Below are 26,765 nucleotides of genomic sequence, written 5' to 3'. Positions count from 1 at the left end.
GGAGACAAAATATGTCAGATATGACAGTGTTGACTTAAAGAGTTAAATTTTTATTCCAAGTATGTATCTATGTATTTAGTCACTTTCTGCAACAATGTGCTTAGGAGGTAATATTCAGGTGGAGAGGGTAAAACACCAAGCTTTCCTAACGTCCTTAATTGTGATCTCAGTGCATCCTTAATTTCCTTTTAAGTTTTTATTTTGAAACCCATCTGAAAGTGATTTGGATAAGAGAGATCCATTGCTCACTTGTTTGCAACTTAAATAGCCTAAAATAGTTGTAAATTACCCAACAAAGGGAAATATTTTTTTCTCCCAGTGGCAGGGGAATGAAGTCAGGCCACTTACCTTCATGTTACCTCTTTCTTCTGGACTCATTTCAAGATGTGTATGTAGGGTAAGTGCCAAGAAATCTTACCTTTTAGATTCTGAGTTTCAGATGAAAGTGGCCCGTGTTTGGACTGGGCTTTGAGTTGAATTCCCTCCTAATCCCATGCCCGCTCTAAAAATCTGTCTGCAGAAGCCTCATGTTTTCACTTTTCAGTCAACAGCCTATATTTCTCCATATTTCCGAGACATTGTTTTTACTCTTCTGTAAAGATTCATAAGCTAAAGCAAACAGAAGCAGACAAATAAACAAAACACGATAAATACATTTGGGATCACTGTTGCTTATTGAAAATAGAATCCAGAAGTGGCCATTCTGCACAGACACACTAGTAAGCCTCAAAAAGCTGGGGATTTTCATAGGACACGAGTTCCGGCCTCATCCCATGTCTGTTAGCACCTTCTGCCAAAAGTGACTGTCTGAAATGAGATCCTTTCCAAGGAAGAGCAGATTGCAGGGTTCAAGTGGGGGCCAAGGTCTATCGAACATTGTCTGTCCTCTGTTGGTGAGAATGAAGGACAGGGAGAAGAGAGGACAGAAGGCTTGGGGGGATCACAGTAGCTGTCACCAAGTTAGAGCCTGTTAAACTGTGAGTCTGAGGTAACTACAGAAATATTCTGTCTAAGATCATCCTGGTTTTCTGCCCCTCAATTATGAGTTCTTAGGAAGATTTGGAGTGACTGTTTTGTAAAGAAGAAGCCAACATGGAAGACCAATGCTAAGTAGATTGAAGAACCATAGAAGGTATTTGAATTGGCTCATAACCTTTATGCTCCTTTGAGCCCTCCATAAGAATGAAGCCAACATTCATCTGTATCACATTGAATAAGGTTCAAGATTAGAAATGTACAGAATTGGCTTTCACTCAGAATGTCCTATGATAGCTTCAATTTGAAGGCCACAAAATGTGCTCCTACACTTTGCCTCTATCTTACTGACAGACAGACATCACACTGGGTCACTGAGTCACAGGCTTCTTTCTGGTTGCCACAGCATTTCCATGGGAGAAGCTGGGAGAGAAAGCCAAGGTCACATGGCTCTTGAGGAAAGCAAACAATTGCTGCTGGAATGGAATACACACATATACAACGGAAGGACCATCCTGCATAGGCGCTGATGTCTGACTCTCATTTAAAATCAGATAGAATCTGAAGACTTCTTCCACTGCGCCTGTCAATAGCATATTTACTCATGCAAGACAGTGGGGGATACTGCATGCATTCCACCTTTAAAATCAGTCAGGTGTGGATGGCAAAATTGGGAGGGAGTAGAAAGGATAGGAAGCCAGGGATAGGAGTTAGGTAAGCATGTAATTAGAATAAATTGTATGTATGCATGAAATTTCAAAAGAATTAATAAAAATATTAAACTTAACCAAGTACCCACTAAATGTCAGTAGTGCCTGACCCATAAAATGCCATCTCCAGTTACTCAGCTATGTTCATCGCAGCCTTATTCATAATATCCAGAAAATGGATACAAATTCTATGTCTCTCAACAGAAGAATGGATAAAGCAAAATTATTAGACTTATACAATGGAGTATTTCTCTGCTGCTAGAAAAACAATGGCACTGTGAAACTTGTAGGCAAATGGTTGGAACTAGAAAAAAATTAATTGTGACTGAGATAACCCAGACCCAGAAAGATAAATATGGTATGTACTTACCTATCAATGGATATTGACTTTAGGTAAAGATCATCATGCTAAAATCTGCAGACCGAGAGACACTAAATAACAAGGAGGGCTTAAGGGAGGACAGAAGAATCATCTTGGGAAGAATTAGAATAGATTTTGAAGGTGGACTGAGAAACAAGGTAGAAACCTAATGCAATGGAAACTCCATGGAATCTATGGGTGACACTAGCTAAGACTCCTAGTAATGGTGGACATTGAATCTGAACCAGCTCTCTTCTGTAACTAGGCAAGTCTCAAGTAGAGGAATTGGGACACCAAGCCAGTCATGAAACGTCCTACCTACAGTTTTTCCTGCCTGCCTAAACTGCCTAACATAATCATCATCAGAGATTAATTCAGCAATGAGTGGGATCATATGCAGAGTCCCATAGCCAAATATTAGACAGAGATCAAGGAGTGCTACAGAGGAGAGGGAGGAAGGATTGGAGGAGCCAGAGGGATTAGGACATCACAAGATCCAGCCCAGAGAATCAACTGAGTAGTTCTCAACTGCATGGATCTGACCTGTAGCTCAGTGTTCTTGAAGAATTCCTAACAGTGGGAGGAGGGGGGTGGGGTGTCCCTGACTCTTTTGCCTGATTTGTGACCCTTTTTCTACTACTGTGTTGCCTTGTTCAGCTTTGGTCTGAGAATATGTATCTGTCGTCTTGTTATGCCATAGTTGGTTGTCCCTATGAGGCGTGCTCTTTTCTGAGGGGAGATGAAGAGAGTGTAGATCTGGGAGGAAGTAGAGGTAGAAGAAGAGACTAGGGGAGCAGCAGGAGGAGAAACTGCAGTTGATATGTGGTATATGATAAAATAATAAATTAAAAAGTATTATATCAAAAATATTGAAAACAATATTTTTTTGCCCAAGGATACTCGAACACTGTATAATTAGAATAACATATTTGATTTGCAATTGAAAATGATGGCCATCTATCTATCCATCCATCCATCCATCATCCATCTACAGTTTTTTGATTTCCGTTGATTTATTCTGAGTACCAAACATAAACACTTGTTCACAACACTTAAAAGCACTATCTCAGAAATAAAAACGAGTGCCAGAGAGATCCATCAGTGGGTTAAGTTGGGTGCTGCTAAGCCTGATAACCTGAGTTCAATCCCTAGGAGAGCCTTGTCACTCCCACAAGGTTTCTTCTGACTTTTAAACTTAGACTTCCGCAAATGCACTGCCTCATACTACCAAGTAAATATACATTCTTTAAACCCGAAGAGAGCTAGTGAAGTCCTTCACTTATTGGAGGTGCTTCCTTCCCAGGCAGAAAACCTGTATTTTATCCATAGAACAGACATGGAGAAGGGGAGGCCAGACACGGAGAATGGGTGGGAAAGACATGGAGGGGGTCGCAGACATGGAAAAGGCAGGGGGACAGACATGGAGAAGGTGGGGGTAAAAGCCACCTGTAAGCCATCCCTTGACTTCCACATGTACACCGTGCGTGGGCACATGTGTATGCACATCAGCATACATGCCACTTTTTTGACCAGAAGGAATTAAGCAACCACAAAAAGGACCTAAAATATTAAGTGAGAAAACATGATATAGCTTCCAAGTTGGAATTAAAGCATCAGAGTGTGCCCAATATTACCATTCTGCAAAATAAGGCCGGTTCCCATTTAACTCTTCTATTAGACTTTCATTCTCCAACTCAAAGGAAGCTTATCTTAAAAGCATATTTCAAATTGTGGAACTTTTCTATCATAATCTGGACGTACATTGGGTATTGTTTTGTGATGTTTACTTAGATACAGTGTGACATATTTCATTGGTATAATAAGCATTAATTGTTGAGCATTTGAATTAGTGTCTTAGTATCAGTGGATAAGTCATGACTTTTTATAATGCTAAAAAAAACAATTAGTCAGGCCATACCATGTGTCTTGTGTCAAGGGATATGTGAATATTAGGGTCTTTAAAGTGTATCACCTTTCCTGGTAACCTATCTCACTGAGACATAATTCAATGTCAGAGGATCATCCCCATATCTAACCTAAATTCTTCATGCTTTCATTAAAGCCAATCCCTTTCCTTCTATTGTGCCTTTTGTAAGACACAAGAATGTTTACTGTCCACCATCTCACATGGGAGTATTTTAAATGTAACTGTCAAGTCACTTCCAATGCTGTATCAGAAGCTGCAGCCCATTATAGTCCAAGATGATATAGCAGTGGACACATTGATGTACTGGAATGTCAGGGTAGCCAGTCCAAAGCCTTGAAGCAAGAAGATTTAACCAACAATCCACAGAGGCCTCCTATCCATAGAGAAGCATCACGGAGTCAGGAAATTTGGAGGATAAAAATGAGTACAGACCCTAAGTAAGGTGCTCATCAGGCTCTAGCAGAGGGAATGACAGCTTTGGATTTGATGTGCTAGAGGCACCCTGATGCTCTGTGGCAGGCACAGTCAGTGGTTAACCTCTATATGCCTCCTCTTGTCACTTTGTGGTTAATGACTTACTGCTGTCATTTATTTTAGTTCTATTTTATACTATAGAAACCAAGTTAGACAAAGAAACAGACTCAAACACAACACTCAAGTATTTTCTTATTTATATTCATAATGACTCATAAAGCAGCAAAGATAACCCATAACGCACAATATCAACAGAATTTGCTTATGAATGTGTGATGTAGTGATGGTAGGAAGAGAGCCTTAAAACTGAGAAGCATAGACAATTGCTCTCAGAATTTGACAGTGGCCATTTGGGAACATCAGAAATTGAAGGTGACCAGTTAAGGTCAACAGAACTTGATGGTGACTGGTCAAGGACCTCAGAAGTTGATAGTGACCATTTGTGGCCACCAAAAATTGACAGAGACTTATTAAGACCCTTACAAGTTGAAACTGACTGGTTAAGGCCATCAGAAGTTGACAGAGACTGGTTAAGACAATTAGAAGTTGACAGTGACCAGTTGAGGCCATGAGAAGTTGACAGTGACAAAGTGAGAACAATCACCAAATGATCTTCTTATGACTGCATAAGAAATAGCCAAAGTACTTAAGGGGGGCATTCGACTGTCATTCTACATGTGATGCAAATTGAAAGGTAAAAAGGGTTGGATAAGTGAGAGCTGTATAAACAACTAAATATAAAAATAAAATAAATTTGAAGGACATCACCTCTTATTGTACACAACAATGAACTATTCTTCATAAAATTGTAATGTGGGACAAAAAGTGGAATGTAGATGACAGCCAGAAGTAACCAGCTCAGACGACTGACTAAGAATGAGCTCCAAAACACTTCCCAAAGAAGAGCTTGCACACATAAAATGCCCTGGCCACTGTTCACTGATCTGTCATGGTTCTGGTCCATCCCAGCTTTCTGAACTCCAGCTGAACCATTATAACTGAGAAGTGTTCTCAGAAAATCCATCAGGTACACTTTAAACCCCAACATCCACTGCTGGCATTGGTCACCCGAAAGGATTAATCTCCTCTCTGACTGTCTCACTTCCTATCCCACAACCAATCCTTTGGAAAGAGGCTGCAGACATGGCTCAGTCATTCACAGCATGTAGTGCTCTTGCAGAGGAATAGAGCCAGTTCCCAGGATCTACAAAGGGTACCTCACAACTCCTGAGGATCAGGCATTCTTTTCTGCCTTCTTTAAATATCTGCATACACAGGGGTGTGCTCCTACCAACATATACTTAAAAATAAAATCTAGACAAAGGAGGAGAAGGGTCAGGAGAAGAAGCTGAAGAAGCAGGAAAAAAAAGAAGCTGAAGAGGGAAAAAGAAGAGGAAGGAGAAAGGAGAAAGAGGAGGGAGAAACAAAGGAGAAAAGAAAGAGAAAGAAAGGAGAAGGGAGGAGGAGGAAGAGGAAGGAGGAGGAAGAGGAAGGAGGGGAAGGAGGAAGAGGGAGGAGGAGGAGGAAGAGGAAGGAGAAGAAGGAGGAAGAGGGAGGAGAAGGAGGAAGAGGAAGGAGGAGGAGGAGGAGGAGGAGGAGGAGGGAGGAGGAGGAGGAGGAAGAGGAGGAGGAGGAGGAGGAGGAGGAGGAGGAGGAGGAGGAGGAGGAAAAAAAGAAGCAGGAGCAGCAGGAGCAGGAGCAGCTAAATAATTATGTCTCAGCTACCCACACTCAGATGATCTCTGACAACTAAGTCCCATAGCCTAAAGTATCTTGACAGCTAATTTCAGGAAATAGTCCCACATCCAACACAATGTAATAAATGCTTCCCGAAGCATTCTTCGGGTCTCTAAGCATAAGTAGTGGCTTCTTCCTCAAAGCTGGGGAAATTGGAGCCAACATAGGCCTTCTGATTTTTCTAGGATCCCTGTACTCACTGCAGCCCAGACTTAATCAAGCTGTGAAGTTAGGTTCCTTTAGCAACAGTAGACCTTTACTGTATACAGGATGGATGAACTAAGCCAAGTTCTTCTGTTTGTCAAGATGGGTAAGGATGGAGCTATGGGATTTGGCAGACCTATATATCCCTGTCTACACACCAAATTCCTGAGTTTAAAATAAGGGTTTCATTTCTCTAAAGCAGAAGCCAATGACCAAGGCAATGTGCTTTTAAGCTGTTGGAGGGATCGATCTGTGAACATGTCTCTCACCAATGTTGGGGACATTTTTATACTTTTTGGGTTTCTGGCTTTCAAACCTCTGTCTCTCTCCCTGTTCACGTGACATTCTTTTTATGATCATGTACCTTTACATGTGTCTCCCTGCTGTCTCCTGAGGTGGGGTACATCTGGAATCAGGGTGGGGACCTCAGCACATGGATATGAGTCTGCAGCAGGAACCTCCTTTCTGAGCTCTGTGGTATGGTTAGCTTATCTCTACCCAGCACATCCTCAGCATGAGGTAGGGGTACCTAGAGGCAGCCATTTCAGGAAGGTGCTGTGGCCATTAGGGACCTTTTCACTTTCTGCCTGGTTTTCAATGCAACCCAATTCCTTACATTCCTGAGGAATTAATCAGTAATAGGATGGACTCAACTATTCCTTATTGAATTACTGCAATAAAACATGGACTACTACAGCCCATTTTTATTCTGAAAAATGAGAAATGCATCCTAGGTAAGATGGGCAAGAATTGCTCTCACATTCTGAAGAGCAATGGATTCTACAATCTACTCTCCAGAGTGCAAAGTAAGTCAATTTCTTGTACAGATAGTTGAACCCATTGTAAAAAAAATCTAGAGCAGGCTTTCCACAAACGCCTAGTAAGCCAGTGGAAGATGCCATTTTGGTGATTACGCAGAAGGAAAAGATACCAAGCTTAACATGATCTTCATAGTAATGTCAGTGTGACCTGCTAAAAGAATTCCTTAGTTGTGTAGGATATGGGGTTATGTGTGTGTTGGGGGTGGTATTCTGAGAGACATTGGACAGAGGAAGTAGAGATGGACATAATCTAAAAAGACCATGTTCTTGCCTAAAATTTACCAAAATCTACATAATAAAAAGTAATTTGCAGGAGGACTGAAGTAGTTGACAAGCTTTCTATTATCAATCTTATTCAATGTAAAGAGACGTGATGGTATTTACGTAGGTGCTTCCCCAGTGGTTGGATGGGAATGTGTGCATGCAGCAGGCTTTCCCACTGAGTTGAAATTGTTCATATCAGAGAAAGAGTTGGCCCAGGAAAGAGAATGGGATGACCAGGAGTACTTTCATATCCGGCCATAATGAGGCTGATTAGGGTTGAGTGGTTCAGGGCAAGGAGAGAGAAAGATATCAGTTCCCAAGAAGCTGCCTTTAAACTTGAGTCTTGGAGGGATTTCTTAGGAAGGGTAGTCAGCACAGGCAGAGGACAAGGAGACTGGGAATTCAAAGCTCACTGGGGAATGAAAGTGATACCTGTGTCCAATAAATTAAGCATTTCTATCAACATATCTAGGGAAGTTTAAAGCACCATGAAGTATGTTCCTTGTTGACACACTCAAAGAAAAAATAATATTCATTTCCCTTCTATTTTATTAAATTTTTAAGTTATTAACTGAGGGATATGTATCATTTTACAGCTTATCCAAGGTCCCATGAAAGAGCAGAAGAAATAATGTACTTTGTGACACACATAGTTCTGGGTTGAAATCAGAAAAGCCAAAAATAAAAAAGAAGCCATAACCTCTCTTTTGATAAGACTCAAGTTATGGCCAAAGGAAGCCTCAGAACGACAGTTTCTCTGCAGCATGTGGTCACATTTTAAAGTCCCTAAGGAGCTTCAATTCTGAACACAAAGGCAAAAGAGCAGCCTAGATTCCTTCCTCATTTTATAGAATTGGATCTGGCAGGGGAGAGAAGAATGCTATAAAAGAAAAGGGAAATAACCAGAAAGATAGAGTGGGACTCAGGCAGAGGCAGAGGGTTGATCTCATTTGAGTTTACAATGTGTTAAGTATTAGCACATGAAGAAATATTAAAGCAAGGTATTTATTAGAAGAAATATAAGTAAAAAAGCAAGAAGTTAGGCGCTCAGAATTAACTACAAACAATTTAGCACCAGGCACTGAGCAAAAAATAACATGAAAGAAACATAATCATTGTGTTAAACAAATGTCCCTAGTATAAAGGAAGGCTAAAAGTTCACAGAGGGAAGGAAATATCCTCTGATGTGGGGGAAAATATGCGCAGAGAGCTCTAGGAGAGCTGTGGTCGACCAGCATGATGTGTACACCATACACTTTCCACGTGTACTAGAGGATGCACACATTCAGAATTAAGTCCGTATGAACCAAAGCAGCAGTGAGAGCTGAAGCAGACTGTGCCTCATGTCCTGGGTACCAAAGCCTCAGTGAGGACATCCAAGGCTTTCTGTTTGTGTTTCCTTGATGGTGTGTGGTTAATTTAGAGGTTAAAATGAATCTTTGCTATAATATTTAGAGAAGAATGTGCCTTGTAATCTGGAGATGTAAAATGGATTAATTCTTGAGTTTCCTTTTAAAATAAAAATAAATGAATATTTTATCTTACTGTATACAATACTCTCTGGAACTGTGCAGTGACATAGTGATTTAATATCTGTCTCCTCCCTACAGAATAAGGCTCAACATAAAAGGTCACACTCAAGTCTCCTTATAGTTTTACTGAGGTCATGAGAGAGATGTATTCTCTGGTATCTCTTCTTTCTCTCCTATCTGATAGATTCCCTTTCCAAGCTCCAACCACCTCTACAGAACCTGCCTTCAAATATCATCTCATGGGAAGTCATGCTGCATCACCATATGATTGCAAGTTCACATGCAAGAAAACTCATATATGTATGGGGGAGTGGTCATGAATATGCATGGTACGTGTATGTGTGTGTCTTGATTTCTGGTATCTCCAACAACCTTACACTTTATTGAGGCATGGTCTCTCAGCAAACCAGAAGTATGTTCTCACTCACTAGTTTAGCTTGCTCTCTCATCCTGGGGATTGCTTGACTCTGCCTCTTGTATTGCAGGTGGCCTGGAAGCTACTTTGAATTTACATGGGCTCTGGGAATACAAAATGCAGTCCTCATGCATATGTGACAAACTCTTTATGTACTGAACTTACTCCCCTTAGCTTATCATTTGACTTTTATATAAAAATATTTTAGTTTATAACACTATTATTACAGAGCAATGCGTTTTTACTTTACATTGATGGTCATCTTGACCAACAATGTTTGTCCAAGAATTATACACTAGATTTTGCTGGTCTACACTATAGCATCTGGCCTCTTTTCAGCTAACCACATCCTATAAGCTAAATCCATCCACCAGCCTTGTCAGAAACTAACCTGTAATAACTAAGATGTACATATTCATTTACATGTAGCCAATGGTCATCGGGTGCTTTTTCCATGGGACATTTCAGTGGAATGAAAACTGCTCTAAATGGGTTCTAGATCCATCATCTTCAACATCCCTGGTAGCCTTGGAGACTAGTCATGAGGTCAGATAAGCACCATGGACTTAGCTCTTAGTCTTACAGAAGAGAGGACCCTAAGCCTGACAAATGGGGAAGCACTTACTTGTGTGTCTCTTGTACACTCGAAATGTCACCTTCAAACTGAAGTGTGCTGCTGTAAGTAGATTTTAAATGTGTGCCAAGGGGAAGTGTGAAAAGTACATCACTAGAAAGATTCTGCCTCCAGTAAAGGGTAATGTTTGTTGGATGCACAGGATCATATGTATTAATGATCTTGGGTGGACCCATTCGTTTTCACTTTCTTCTATGGCTGCAAGGAATTCTTCCTGACATAGTTCCTGCCTGGAACCCTTATTGTCATCTGTGGTCACAGCAGTCTCAGGGTCCTTCATGTGAATTTTTATCAGGAAACTACAGCTCTGCATCTAGAAAGAGTTTCTGAGTTACAGAACTTGGGTTGGTACTTAGTGATCTTTATCCAAACTAGCTGATCTTGGTAAGCTGGATGTTGACACTGTAGACTATGTGATGGCCACCGTGATAATCCTAAATTGAAGTGTTCTTCATGTTGCTCTTGGGATAACTGAGGAGGTATTCCCCAAAGGCCATCTGAGTGCAGATTATGAGGGTCCCTACTCTGTGGTCTCCCAGCTCACCACTGTTCTCCCCTACTTTTCCTGAAGGGGACAATCTAGTCAGATAACTCCTTCCCCAAAAAGTAAGATTCAACAAGATTCAAACCTACCTTCCTCTCCCTAAAAGAGTTGCAGCATGAAGGGTGCCCATGGATAGTGTGCTCCCCTGGGAGTTTAGACAGGGATCTTATGGATCCTAAAATGTAGCAATGTGGTCCTTTATATAGCCTACATAATAACTTCAGCAGTGAAGAGGCAACTGACTATGGTGCTATAAAGAAACTTGTGTTTGGAGATGATTGATCAGCACTTTCTAAGAGAGCTATGTTGTTTCTCTGGAAGATGGAAACTTAAGAGTGGGGAAAAAATAAGAGCTATGCTGGGCAGCACACTGGAGTTAAATAGGTTCTTGTTCCAGGAGTTCCAAATCAGACTCAGTGCTGAGACTCCAAGTTGAAAAGAGTGATGGGAATGACCAAGTTCTCTTTATCAAACCATGAGTCACTCTCTCCATCCTCATTCCTTCCCACTCTCTCTAGCAAATCTGTGTTTGCTCCCTCACTCACTGCCTTACTTAGGGTTTCTATTCCTGCACAAAACATTATGACCAACAAGCAAGTTGGGGAGGAAAGGGTTTATTCAGCTTACACTTTCACATTGCTGTTCATAACCAAAGGAAGTCAGGACTGGAACTTAAGCAGGTCAAGAAGCAGAAGCTGATGCAGAGGCCATGGAGAGATGTTACTTACTGGCTTGCTTCCCCTGGCTTGCTCAGCTTGCTTTCTTATAGAACCCAATACTATTAGCCTAGAGATGGCACCACCCACAATGGGCCCTGCCACCCTCGATCACTAATTGGGAAAATATCTTACAGCTGGATCTGGTGGAGGCATTTCCTCAAGGGAGGCTCCTTTCTCTATGATAACACCAGCTTGTGTCAAGTTGACACACAAAACCAGCAAAGTACACTCACTGTAACTTACTCTCTCTCTCTCTCTCTCTCTCTCTCTCTCTCTCTCTCTCTCTCTCTTGCTTTCTAGCTCTTCTTCCCACCAGAAGAGTCCAACTTTTTGGAACTGTGTGACATCATCAACATCTATAAAAATTATGATACTGCATTGCCCTCTAAAAAAGTTACACCCCTAGATTCTCTTCAGCATTCCCCAGTGTATCATGAGTTCTATGAGCTGCTCCAATGCATCCCTAAATCCAACTGGAGTTCTGGGATATCCTGGACCTCCTTGCCCTGAGACAATAGAGGCACACAAGTCATGAAAATCGTTATAGGGTTCAGTGTAAACTTATGGTTTGTTGGTTGGGCTACATTCATCCTTACCTCTGTGTACCACACTATAACACTCAGCATGCCCTGATAGGCACCATCCTTCTCTCTCTCCTAAGGGATGCTCTCCATGGGATATGGTCAAGTATTGTCTACACTGCCTTCATGGATATTGTACTCAGAAGCTACTGTGGCTCTGGGCACTGTGGTGGAATCACCTGGTGTTCTTAGATATTTGCTGTAATTCCTGCTCGAGAAACAAGGGTCACAGGACAGAGCCAGACATTTAACAGCTGTACAGAGAGACATCACAACGTCTCCTCAGACCCTGAAAATGAGCTGGGTAACACAGCATGTTTTCAACTTGCTGTCAACACTAACACCCGAGCAGTTCTACCCACAACATTGCTCACATATTTGAGTTTCTAGAACAAATTCACAACTCTTCAGTAAAATCGGACTTTTGCATTCCCTGAGATCCCAGTGCTTTCTTTTATTTTCTTTTGTTCTTTTTCTATAGTATAGATCTAAAGATGGGAAGAAAATAATATAGAGAAAGGTACTTTAAACATTGTGACAATGAGCAGGTTACAGGCTTCATGACCAGAGGATGAGTTCTGCTCATGCATCTGTTACCCTTTCTCCATCCCAAAGCAGCAGTGTGCCCTCCACAGCTCATATCCCTAATCCAATAGCAACCATATCACCAGGCTTGTGGGCTTTGTGGTCATGTCAAGACAATACTGTGAGTGCTGTGTACTGCTGCTCATCCCAGGAGGCCCACGGTGGAGGCCAGCTGTGCTCCTTCTGTACCTTTATGAAGCAAGTCTTCTTGAACCCGGATTTGACAAACATCACAGGCAGCTATCAGTAGAATGTGCTTGACACCCAGCACACTGGCTTCTGTCCAGGGCCCCAAAATTACATCCCCAGATTGTCTTCAGCATTCTCCAGTGTGTAGAACACAAGGCCATGTTGGGTTGTGTAAAGCTAACCCAATGTGTGCCTGACATCCTGAACTTCTTGACTTGGGTCAAGAGAAACCCAGGATATTGGTGCAACAAGAGAAGCCTGTAGTGATAGTGTGGTCAGGCAGGGTCCTATCAAAAGAAACTGTCCCCAGTCTGCATGCCCATCTTCGTCTCTTTCAGTGTGTCTCATCTCTAGGTAAAGTGTTTTCTTAGCTGCCTTGTGTTGTCCAGCAAACCCTAAAATAGGACTGCAGGGGATCAGCAGTGGCAAGGATGTACCATAAACTGACCATGGACAGAGGTAGCCCTGGATCTCCAGATAAAAACACTGAGCCATCAGGGTGACAAACCCAAAGATAGGCCAACCCAAAGGAGAAACAAGGGCAACATTCAGAAAGCAATGGTTAAATTCCTAGTAATCTTGAAAAAGTCTGAGCAACCTCACAAGTGACGGCAGATAGAGTGACCCTATCACAATGAGATGAACACAGTGGACATTTGTCTGATGAGGTGGCACAGCCTTGATCCCCTCAAGGAATGAGGAAGTCACGGCTGGCAGACTAATAGAGACACAGTAGATCAAGCATGGTTGTCATTGTTGAAACTCCACATGACCATGCCTGAGACCAAAGCTCATCACCCCTGGAGTATATGTCATAAACTCTGGTGTGTGTGTGTGTGTGTGTGTGTGTGTGTGTGTGTGTGTGTGTGTGTGTGTGTGTGTGTGTGTGTGTGAGAGAGAGAGAGAGAGAGAGAGAGAGAGAAAGAGAGAGAAAGAATAGAGTTATAATATTCCAATTGCTGCATTATTCATAATAGACAAGAAAAACATAGAACCATTCTCAAGTTCATTATATGAGCATTGCAAGAAAGAAATATGGATCCTGCCCCAGAAAGGTATCTGATAATACCAGAGAATAATAAACAAATAATTAAGCAAAATAAGAAATGGGAAATAGCTTGGAATAAACAAGCATTTATTAAGTTGACTGCTCCTTGCATGGTGTAAACACACTGAGATGTTCATTTGGGTGACAGCAAATCACACCTTTCTGCCTGTAAAAGTCAACAGCCTTCTGAGGATTCTGCCCTTTAGTGAGTCCACAATGTCTTTCTGACATTTTCCTTGTAACTATCAAATGCTGAAAAAAAAGTGTGTGTGTGTGTGTGTGTGTGTGTGTGTGTGTGTGTGTGTAAAAACCTTAGGGGACAAAATCACACATGCCTCTTTATTACAACATCATACTGTTTTTATCTGTAGCCCTTGCTACCACATTTTAAGGAACAATTTTAACCCTTTCTGTGTTCATTACCTGCATGAATATATAGTGAAGAGTTTGCAATCGTAGTTCCCAACCTCAGTTATGCATGAAATTCAATTTTTAGAACCTTTTGCCTCATGCTAACTGTGAAACCCTGAACAGAATTTTTCCAAGGTTTCCTTAGGTCTGATTGAAGTCACTTTGCAGACAGACGCTTCTTGTGCCCTTGCTTGGCCTAGGTAGATCTCTGTTGGAAATCTGCTGGGGTAGAAGGCCCCACCCACTCCATTTAGGGAAGATTATCTCTAAAGGACAAAAGGGTGCTTTCAGATTTTGCTAGCAACACCCTTAGCAGAAAGTTAAGTCTGCAGGAATCACAAGGGGGAAAAATGAGACTATGCCCCAAAACCATGCACGTTAATTCAGAATTTTATATAAGAATCGATTTAATTATTGGCTCCAGCTACTGAGGACAGGCTTCTCTCTCCTTGCCACTCCTCTTTTTCTTGCTTTTCTTTTCCCCTCCCCTCTTCTCTGCTCCACTTCTCTTACCTCCTTTTGTCTTCCCTCCTCTTGTCTTCTCTTGTCTTCTTTTGTCTTCTCTTGACTTCTCTCCCCTTTCCTCCTTTCTTCTCCTCCTTTCTTTCTTCTTCTCCCCTCTCCCCTCCTCTCTCCTTCCCTTCTTTTCTCTTCTTCTTCCCCTTCTTCTGCCCCTCCTCTCCTCTTTCCTCCTCTGTCCTCCCCTTCTTTTCTCTTCCTTCCCTTCCTTTTTCCATTTCCTTTTCCTTAGTTACACACTTAGGGCCAACCTTAAGTCAGTTTCAGCCTGGGGGTGTGTGGGAAGTTGGTACAGACATTCTATAAAAACCACAGTCCCCAATCCCAGTGTTCAGTCCCATGTGTCTAATTTGTATAGCTGAATGTCCAATAAATAAAACATTCAAAAATATTTTGTAGAAAATTTGCCCTTCACTGTATTGATTTCTATCAAAGCTATCTAAAACTTCTCAGGCCTGACCTTTTCTTCCTTAAAGACAAAATATTACCATCACCCCCCCAAGCGACAGCACTAAGATGTTAGAGCGTGGAAGCCCTCTAGGTGCAGTACGTGTCACCAGAAAATAATGGATGACAGCAGTATGTTGGGAGGCTGCTTGTCCCTGGCGATGAACTGGCTCTTGTGGGGACACACAAATCCTGAAGGAGTTGATAGGCTGCTCCAGTGTGTCTGCTCTGAGTGCTTTCTATGCACACTGCAATAGCAGGGAAGAGCATAGCTTCACATTTCACTCGTGTCTCTGAAGTATTCCAAGGCTATTCTTTGACAGAATTTTGGCGTCTCAGCCCCCTTTCACCAATATGTCAATCTTCTAAGCATTAGAATAGCCAGAGCAAGTGCTAGGAGCTTTGAGAGTGTGTGGATTCAGCCATGAGGCCATCCATAAATTTCCTGTGGCTTCTCTGGCCTGCAGCTCTCACATGGGCTGGCACACCCAGAATCTCTCTACAGGACTAGAACTTAGCACGGAAAGTATAAACTCAATTTCAAACTGTAGTGACTGGGAAAATCAGTAATCAGTAAAAATCAAGTGGAAGCAAGGTATCTAGGATGAACAAAATGTGAACTTATGAACAGAGACAGAACACTATAGACATTTCTTTCTGCTAGAGCCTATGACTTGACCAGGCACAAACTATAGAGATCTCCAGTCTTCCGACAAGTCCCCTGAGACTAAGCAATAGAATTTTGCATTGTCTGAGCTAAAGGAGGTCATGTCTGGGGGAGCTTGCTTTTTTCAAGGAATTATAAACAGCCCAGTCATAGCTAGACATGCATTGACACATGCACATAAGCGCATACACACACAGACAAACACACACACACACACACACACACAAAGTACATAAGTATACTTATGACATACTCCCATATGAGGTATGTATATTATTTCTTGATTTCCTAAGATGTTGTGAAGCATCTGTTCATTCACACACTTACATGTGATTTCTCTCAATTGTCTGTCATTTATGCCATTCTATCTTTCGTAATTCCATACATTGTCTTTGTGAAATTGATAGCACTGTGTCTCAGACACTGAGTGAAGAGGAGGCAGGAGCCTGTCCAGCTATGATCAGGACCACAAGCCACTTGACTGCATTCTCTTCGAAGCTCAGATGTTTGTTTAGAAGAAATGTCTTGGAATTCAAATGAGAAGGCAAGCAATTAAGTCTTGAAGAAAAATTGATTGTTTCAGCCATGAAATAAGCTAAACCTGGTGAATGGCAAGCAGCATGACAGTGGCCTACATCAGCAAATGTCTTAGTTAGGGTTTTACTCCTGTGAGGAGTCATCATGACCAATGCAACTCTTACAAAGGCAAACATTTCATTGGGACTGCCTTATAGTCTCACAGGTTTAGTCCATTATCATGGTGGGAAGCATGGCAGCTTTCAGGCCGACATGGTGCTGGAGGAGCCAGAGTTCTACATCTTGATCTGAAGGCAGCCAGGAAAAGAATGTTTTCAGCAGTCAGCCGGAAGGGTCTGGATCCCACTGGCTAGACTTGAGCATACATATGAGACCTCAAACCTGACCTCCACACTTACATACTTCCTCTTAGAAGGCTACACTTCCTCTAGTAAGACTACATCTCATAATAGTACCACTTCATGGGCCAAGCATATTCAAAGCACCACAGTGAGGAACATGGGGGCTGGTTCCACTGAGGGTCTAGCACTATGGATCAGTGCCAAAAGCACAGCCTGAGAAGAACAAAGTACACCAGCACCCCAGAATGTCCAGTGCTCACCTCTGGGACCCAGACAAACCACTTATAGGAAAAATGTCACTGAACCTGTTTAGTCAAAAGAATGGTCTCCCATGAGCTTCAGGCGCCAACAAAGGGAAGCAAAGGAAATGTCCAGAAATATAAGTAGGGACACCTTCTCTAACTTATCCAAAGATGACAGGAAGGAAGGGGAGGGCAGGTTGAGACTGAGAAATCTAAGCAGGCCTTCAGGAAAGAGGAGCACAGCCATACAACAAGAGTGTCGGGAAGACATAGCTCTCAGGAGCAGACTGCAGTTGTCAAGGCCTACACCTGGTGCATCCTTTAGCAAAGTTAGACAAGCTTCTGAGTGTCAAATCTCATCTGTTGACAGTCTCCTGTCTCAAGAACTAAGGAAAGGAGTCACTCTAGCAACAATGACAATAAGGTACATAAGTAGCCCAGGAGCCTCACAGGCCATGCAATAGGCTCAATCATCAAGCTGAGTGTGACATTCCAACTTGGGGTTTATTTGAAAGATGATCCTGTGTCCTTGGCACAGCCTTGACCAGTGACAGTGACCACACAGCAATCTAGGAGCATCTGTTGTTTTCAATTTTGAACATTTTCCCCCAACAGACCCCAATTCCTTCCGTGGTGGAATTAGCCTTCAGTGTTCAGATATTTTTTGATTCAGTTTACAGAGAACCCAGTCTGCATCAAGCATGGTATAGCAAGCCCTGGATCCTGAGGGGAGGGGAGAGAGATTGGATCTCTGCCCTCCTGGATCTTCTCCTCAGAGGGAAAAGAAGAATAGGGGAGCTACATGGGTGTCATGCTGACGTGGGCATGCAGTGGCTTTGGACTAAGTCCCTCACAATTCATCATCACAGGGGTGGTGTGTGTGTAGACCGTTGGATTCACATAGAAAAATTACAGCACTCAAGAGTCTTTACTATCTAACATCAGCCTTAGGGACAAGCAAACATCTGTGCTGTGACTTCAGCAGCAGCATGGCTTCTGACCACCAGTCTAATACATAAAGAAAAAGAAAAGGACGACGTCCTTACAAGGACATTGTGCTCAGGCATAGCTCCCTCATCCTCACTCTGGCTTTGGGCTTGATATTTTTCTTATCATCCCTGGGTTGGTTTCTTCTGAACCGACTCAAAACTAGATGTTGTATTTTCAATTCTTGGATTTTTAACTTAAAAAAAAAGATGCTTTGTTATGTTTGTTCATCTCCCTATGTTTATATATGCAAGGATCTCTTTGCATGTGTGGGTGCGTGAGGGTTGTGGTATAATTGCAATGATCCAGTGCTACCCTTTGAGCAAAGCCTGAGCAAAAACTCCTAAACACCAGCGACAAACTGCAGACATGTTTACATTTGTTGCAGACATACCATGCAAGTAAGCACACATCCTCATACATCCATAAGACTCTACCTTACATCATGAAAAGCAGGCTTTTTCTCTAATTATTAAGACACATTGAGAGAAGAAATATCTCAGCAGGCTTTCTGGGGTTCAGATCACTAAAGAAAAAACATCTGAGGGCTTTCAAGTCAATGGGGGAGATTTTCAAGGAAACATTGTAGAGCCACTGGGCTCAGCTACTAGGCAGAGAGAAACAAACGCTTTCTGCCATGGTGGAAACATAACTGCTGCTTTATCACTAAAGCAGAGGAGGAGGAGGCAGCGTACCGCCAGCTCCTTTGTTGCCTGTAGAGACTTTCTTAGGATTCCTGGGTCTCATCCCATTCCCGAGGCAGACAGATGTCTCCCATTCCTGATGGGAGCCCAACAAGGACACTGCAGGTTGCTCAGTACTGCAGACACTACGCAGTACTATGACAAACTTTAAGGGAACCCTTTGAAGCTTCCTCTCTAAGAACTAGAAGAAGCATAGATGCAGGTCCCTGGCTTTGTGATTGAGAAGTGTGATGTGCACAGGCACTGACCTACAACCTGGCAATGATAAACGGAGCTTTCAGTTCACACTCTCTGGCCTTTGGTCCTGATTCTCCTCATAGCTCAAATTCTGTCACCACAGGGAAAAATGAAATCTGGTGCCAATCATGGCTGCCTCTTCTCCCACACCTCAGTCCTCAAAGCCATCTGCAGAATTGTCTGTCTCCTTTGGGCTGGTTAGATCTCAGATTTCTGAATTCCTATAATATCATTTAATTTCTCAGATGATAACACATGTCTGTTTTTTGTACTACTTTCCTCAAAGTGTCATTGTGGGAAAAGATTCGGTCTTCTTAAGCTTCCTTGTTAAATATAACATCCTCAAGAAAGGTGTTGAAGTCTTAATAGCAGAGTGTGCAACAGAACACATAAAACAACATCTACATAACATCTTACACTCGGTGTCTCTCTTTGTGTCTCTTTCTGACTGTCTGTCTGTCTCTGTCTTCCTGTCTATCTCTGTCTTTGCATCTGTCTGTCTCTCTCTGTCTCTGTCTCTCTCTGTCTCTCTGTCTCTGTCTCTGTCTCTGTCTCTCTCTCTCTCTCTCTCTCTCTCTCTCTCTTTTCTCTTTCTTTTCCCCTCATTTTTCTTTCTTTTGGGGCATGACAGTGTCTTACACCTGGTTCAATCTATCCTCACACTCACTGTGATCCTCCTGCCTCAGCACTACAGTAACTGGAATCTCAGGTATGAACTAACGCTCTCATCTTGCATTGTCAATCAGTGCTAAAGTTTGTATTATCCCATGACTCAGAAAGAAAATTGAACATTTACATTTGTGACTAGAATTTGATTGGCATTTGAGGAGGAATCCAGATGCTGGAAAAGGAGGTATCTTTCATATCTCTTCTGGTCACCAGGGGAATGTTTTAGTCTTTAAAGGATGTTCTTTAGAATCACTGTCTCTGAAAGAGAATTGTGTCATTTGCTGCGTGTCACTAAGGTTCCCTCGTGAAGGAAGGGTTGAGTTAAATTTTTAGTCGCAAAAGTGAATTTTAAAAATGACAGATATTATTTTACTACAAATTCAATGATATCCAGTCAAAAATCTCAGTAAGTAAATTTGTATGTATTACCAATCTGTTTTAAAGTTTATATAGAGGGGCAAAAATAATAACTAACACAAAATTGAGGAACAGTAGTGCATTTAGAGGACTATCCACTAAAATATATATTAAGAGCAGGTGTAATGTCCACCCATGATCCACACAAATGCCTTTATGAAGCTGACTGTGACCTGTGAGAGATACTTCTTTGGTTAGACACTATTATCACCCAATCTACACATAGAATGACCCATACTTCCTAGAGCCTGCACTCAGGTATTGCCTTACATGTGTTGATGACTAACAGATGGAGTCTTAGATTATCAAATAAGGATCTTGGGTTTAAAACAAGGGAGCATTATAAGCCACAGTGTCATAGACTGATAAAAAATAAAAGACTTGTTACACTTAACAATTAGAAAAAACTCAGTGGGGAATAGAGTGAAATTCTCCATTCAACAATATAAAATTATGTTCTTCAGTGAAAAAGAAATTTGATATAACACACACACACACACACACAGAGAGAGAGAGAGAGAGAGAGAGAGATTTCAGTACCAATAATTTATATATATACATATATATGTGTGTGTGTGTGTGTATATATATATATATAGAGAGAGAGAGAGAAGAAAATAGATAGATAGATAGATAGATAGATAGATAGATAGATAGATAGATAGATAGATAGACAGATAGATAGATAGACTCTCTTGTGACCAAGTTAACATGACATCTTCAAGCCAATTAATGTTGATATGTCTTCCCCCACCTCTGGGCACATCAGGAGCCTCTCTGCTGGTGAATTTTAGAAAGCAACTGGTTCAAGTCCATGCATGTGGCAGAGGCATGGAGGTCACAAGTACATGGTGAAGGTGAACGTTTGAACTGGATGAGTCCTGTGCAAGGGACAGAAAGAATCTTCCCATGGCACCTGAGAGCTTCAGGACACAACGCACTTTGCTATCAGGATACCACCCATGTCTTCCTTTCAATTAGTTTCCCAGTTATTCCTTCTTGTGATCCCCATGGGTCTGGGGAAGGGGTTGTCCTAGTTCTATATCAGAAAGGAAAAATGACTTATTCTGGCTACAGAATGGCTGAGGTCATCAGCCCCTCCCCCCCAGAAGTTCATTTGATGATTAAATAAACAAAGCTACAAAGTAACATATAAACGTAGATTGGACAGTATTTTGACCAGAACCATGGACTTTCTTCTGAATGAATTTAGATACAGAAAATTCACACTGTATCTTCGGCTTTCTTTTCAATGAAGGGAACGTGTGTGTGTGTGTGTGTGTGTGTGTGTGTGTGTGTGTGTGTGTGTGTGTGTGTGTGTGTAATCATTAATCTATTGTCCAGAGGGAGGAGAAGAATAATGCCAGATGCATCTCAGCCATGGAGGAAAGGGCCATTCACAAGCAAATGACTGATTCAACAGATGTCCATCAAATTTGACTTCTCAGCTGAATAAGGAGTTCCAGCCATCTGAAGTCCCTCTTCAAAAGTCAGCATCCACCAGAAATTTAACACAGGGAGTCACTACTCTTGCAACCAATGAGGAGACCCAACTGGGATATGCTGGGAGTTCGAGCACAAGAGACATGTAACAAGCTATTAAGTCCAAGATCTGTTGTCTACTTGTCATGTTGTGCTGACCAAGTAATGGGATTTCTCCTTTTTGATTCCTCATCAATGTGTTTGGGTGACAGCAGATTGTTTATGGGTTTTAATAAGAGGCAAGTGCCAACATATAAGTCTTCTCGGTGCTTCTATATCCAGGGCAATGGAGTCCATGGGTATAAACATCTTGCTGAAGCCCTGGTTCACTCACTCTTTTTCTCCTTGTTGACTGCTCATGGCTATCATGACAGTGCAGCTATTTTATAGCAGGATTTTGTCAGGCCATGGAGTGTCCGATGATCTCTACGTGCCTTCAGTTATACATTACAAAAAATGTAAGTAGATTGGATTAAGAATGAGAGTGTGGTGTGTTTTTGCATTTATGGATGAACGTAGGAGGAACAGCAGTGGCCACCTCTACATAAGCACCCAAAGCCTAGCAGCCACAAAGACATCTTCTACAGAGGACCTAACTGAGGACTGCCTGAGAGACCAAGCATTGCTGACATAGGCAATGCCAGCTAATAGGGAGCTGCTGTTTAGAAGAGATGCTTTCTTCGGACCAATGGGGTTCTGGTAGAGAATATTAAAGGAGGTTACAACAACATTCAGATGAGCTTGCTGTGGTGGTTTTCACCTGCTCCCAGAGTCTGTGCCACCTCACCTCCAACCCCAATGGCAGGTAAGGTTGGCAGTGAGTAATCCTGGGCACAAACAAGAGACTTGCATTTTTGTACTGGACCAAATGTCTAAGTGTGCAATGTTAAAATCATCTGAGTTCCAGCATAAGAGTGTGTTCAATGGTAGGACCCCATGACAGCCTCTGTGTATCCCCGCATAGCTGCACTCTCCTGTCTGCCCTTGACTTAGAGGCAGCAGCACAGCATGTGGCTTTGAAAAATAACCCGTCTCTAGATGGAAGAACCCTGCAAGCCCAGATTTGAGCAAGCTTCATGAGCATGTCTCAGAAGGGAAACCTTGTGCGAGGGAGGGAGAATTGGCAAGATGGAGACTTGGTACTCAAGACGCTTGCACTGACAGGTTTGAGGACACAGAAGATAGGCTCTTCAAGAAGTGGCTGGAAGTGTATAGAGTAATATCACATCACAATGTCTTACTTGATTTAAACATATCTGAGAATTATAAAACAAATTCACTTTAGTAATACACTTTAGGAATAGTCTGTTTCTGAAATAAGACATCATCATTCCAAGCTTTTATAAATCTCTGAACCAGAGACATGCTGGGAGAGAAGAGTTGAGACATTTGGGTTCTGTGGTTGAGTCTTTTTGCCTGCTGAAAATAAAAATTCTGCATTGTTTTATTATGGGATATAACATATGTTATATTATTGTATTAATATATTAATTTTGAGAATTTCAAGATGTGCTACGAAAAGTTTTCTTTCCATTAAATAATATAGTTATCTGCATAAAAATAAACAAAAAAAGAAACAAAGAAAATCTAGTGTCCTGAAACATTGAGTCAATGCCGTATTTTTTCCTGCTCTAAAATGATGTTTCTCTACAGTGACTCTGTGAAGTGTATTCTAAACCTCATAGACTGTCAGCTCATTCTGGTCTTTTAACTTATGCCGGACATCCCGACAGATCTGTTTGTGATGGTTATTACCATCGCATTGATGGGGAATTTAAACTGAGGGTGGTGCTAGTGTGGTCGGAAGGTCTCTGTGCTGCACTCGTTGGCTGTGATTCTGAACACATATGCCAGGCAAGCTCAAGATGTAATACAAAGAGGTATGACCTGCTTGGCCTCTGAGTTTGAAAAATGCCAGAAGTCTGTGTCTACGCAGGACCCTTCTCTGAACATCACCAGTTTCAGCTGCCTAACAAGTCCCTGTAGTAGCCAGAGAAGCTAGGACGCTTCACTGAGGAGCTCGGATCTGCAGAGGGTCCTCTGGAGAGCACCTGTCCATCAGCATCACCTCTCTAAAGAGGCAGGTGAGGCCAAGCTTTCAATTACAGCCTACGCCTCCAAGGGAGATGTTCATTCACTGTGCCTGTTGCTGTTGGACTGCAGAAGAAAAACAGAGATTGTAAGACATCACCTAATTGGTTGTGCAGTGTTTTATTCATCTGAGGGGCTATACAAAGACATTTGGATACTGTGAATAGTCTCCTTGGCTGCTGTGTCTTCAGTCATTTTCACAGAAATGGTCCAAGGGAAAGTTTTAGTGTGTTACTCTCTCCATGGAGATTCTCAGAAACATGCGTTCACTCCAGACAGACTAGGCAGCATCAGGTCCAAACAGTTATTGCATCTCAGTGAGTCTGTGGGTTTATTCGGGTTACTTATAGGAGCATGAGTGGGATTTACTTACAGGAGGAAAGGGTGACTGGAAGATTAGCTGCTTCATCAAAAAGCCTCAACCCTGTATGCACAATGGGTCTTGGAAAATTATATCACCAAGTGTCGCTGAGAAAATGTAGCAACCTCTCCCAACCCCCAACAGGACTACCCTTCCCAGAAACTGCTTTCTCCTTCTCCGAGGAGAGGAACCACAGGCAGAAGTCTGGACAGTCTCTGGGTCTTCCTGAGTCTCAGAACTGTCTTGGATGTTTGTGTGCAGAAGAACTAATTTTTGGACACCCAGGAGCCATTTTTTATCTTTCCATGCCTTACAGGGTAGGACTGTGCCCAAACTGAGAAGGTTAACATGTCCAAGACCACGGCTTATTTTTTAGGACTGTTCTAAGCTGAAAAGAAGCAACTGACCATTGCTTTTCTTATTTCCACTCTTCTTGCTTCCCAATGTAATATTATGCATATGGATCTGCACATAAGTATTTTATTTTATTGTTTTTAAATGATGTGCATATATGTGTGTATGTGTATAGCTTTGTTGGGTGTTCACACATGTGCCGATGCCTGCAGACTCTACAGCAGGGTTTCAGATCCCCTGGAGCTGGAATTCCTGGTGGTTATATGCACCTGATGTGGGAGCAGAGCGTGGTTCCCACGGAAAAGTAACACATGCTCTCAGCTGCTGCGCCATCTCTCCAGACCCAGATAGTATATTTAATATGCAGAAAAGTTTGGAACACTGTAAAAACAGACACCCATGCTTCTACCATACACGATCAAAGGCTGGTGTGACATTTCTCTGAATCTTTTGAGAAAATAGACACATTAAGAGGTAAGGGCTGAATAAACAGCTACAACAGCAACAAATGCTGAGGAATAAGCAGCACAACAGGAACTCCTCAAGGACCCAAGAACGTCCACATTCCTTTCTCCCGTCAGCCCTAATCAAAACATTCTCGTTCTACTTTACTAACCACCAGGCAACAGTCCTCCACCCAGGGCATTAGAAGTCAAGAAAGTGAAACCAGGCATTGTGCCATAGGCCTTTAGTCTCAGTATTCAGGAGGTTCAGTCGGAGATCACCCTCAAACTTGCTGCCAGTCTGGGATGCATACTTCAAGGTCAGCCTAGCATACATTGCGATGTCTGTCTTCAAACAAGCAAACAAGTCAGGAGGATTAGCGCCCCATTTAGCTTCCCTACCTGGCTCAGGACCACTCCTACCCCATACATTCACAGGCAGCTGTAATATCACAAATTAAATAGTCTTAGAAATACCACAGACATTCAATTCATGTTTCTTGTTGCTTCCTGTACCCTATACCAGCACTCTGTGCATTCTGGCAACAGTCAGAGGTATTCACAACCCATCTGCTTAGCATGGGGAAACTCAATGTGAAAATGGTAGTGGATATGACAGTCTGGAAAGTTCTTGCTACCTTAGACCAGTGTCATGGAAAAAATAGCCTACGGGGACAGCTACAATGATTGTCCCTCCTGCCATGGGTACCCCCGTATGATGGGTGAATCCCTGTAATAGTTGAATCCCCTGTGATGAGTGAACCACTTGGGATGGGTGATGCCCCTGTGATGAGTGTTCTACTTGTAATTGTTGCTTGTGATGGGTGCCACCATAGAAGAGTGAATCCCTTGTCATGAGCATTCCCCTTGTGATGGGTCATCACCTGTGATGAGTGTTCCCACTGTGCCTGTTGTTCCTCCCGTGATGGTTGCCAATGTAGAAGGGTGAAACCCTTGTGATAAGCATTCCCCTTGTAATGAGTGATCCCTTGTGATGAGTGATCCCCTTGTGAGGAATGATCCCTGTGATGAATGATCCCTGTGATGAGTGATCCTTGTGGTGGGGGATCCCTTGTGTGGGTGATCCCCCTGTGAAGAGAGATACTCCTTTAATGAGTGTTCCCCCTGTGATGGATGACCTCCTGTAATGAGTGATCCATTGTGACACGTGATCCATTGTGATGCATGATCCATTGTGATGCCTGATTCCCTCTGCTATAATAATTGTGCTCCACCAACTCTGACAGTTATATCTTCCCAGAGCTTGCAAAGAAAGGGAAACAAAATAATACCTGAGTTTCCTGAAATATGTTCTGCTGAGAAGGACACTGAAACTCCTCAAGAGACAGTTCAATACACACCATCCAGTGGGCAAAAGAGACAGAGATCTATGTTCAATAGAACAATGTTCAAATTGTCCCATCATCCAGTGGGACACACCAGCCTTTGGCAATGGCCATCCTTACTCCCAAGGAAGGAAAGCAGAGTGGTATTGACTTTCTAAGCTCAAATGTAAGAGAAGGACTTTGGTGATTAATTAATTAATTCCTTTATGAGTAGTTTGGAATTTACTTTAATCAACTTAAATTGGAAACTCTTCATTTGCTGACTCTTGAGCTTTTTTTCCTGTATAGAGAGTAAGTAATGTTGTAAGGGGTCTTTGGGGGAAGCCAAGCATTCCCAGGCCTGATAAAGCATCTTCCAGAGGAAGTTTGCTCTGGCTGGGTAAGCTTGCTCCGCCTCATACTCACAGATATGCTGAGTGTCTGCTTCTCACCTTGTCTGAGAAATGGCTTCTGGGGAGCATCTGCTTGCTGAAGACTAAGTTCAATGCTTTCTGCTCAGCCTTGGACCCAAAGACATTGGTGAGATCGGTCCACTGTCTCCAGCTTCCTGGGAGGAATATTACCCATCTGCTGTGGAAAGTTTGGAAAGAGGCAAAGGTATTGTATGTTTAGCCAAAGGATTTCCCTTGGTATTTGAAATCATTCGCTGTCTTTCATCTTGCCTGTGCTCGGCCTCCGCATCCCCATGCTGAGGCCAGATGGCCACAGCCCACATGTTTCCCTTCACTCAGCTCTGGTGTAGAACTTCAGTGCGTCACAGAGTCCTTCCAAACCATAGTCCAGCCTGTTT

The sequence above is a fragment of the Rattus rattus genome, chromosome 2 (genome assembly GCF_011064425.1).
Source record: "Rattus rattus isolate New Zealand chromosome 2, Rrattus_CSIRO_v1, whole genome shotgun sequence".
Classification (NCBI taxonomy): domain Eukaryota; kingdom Metazoa; phylum Chordata; class Mammalia; order Rodentia; family Muridae; genus Rattus; species Rattus rattus.
Note: the sequence above shows the minus strand (reverse complement) of the source record.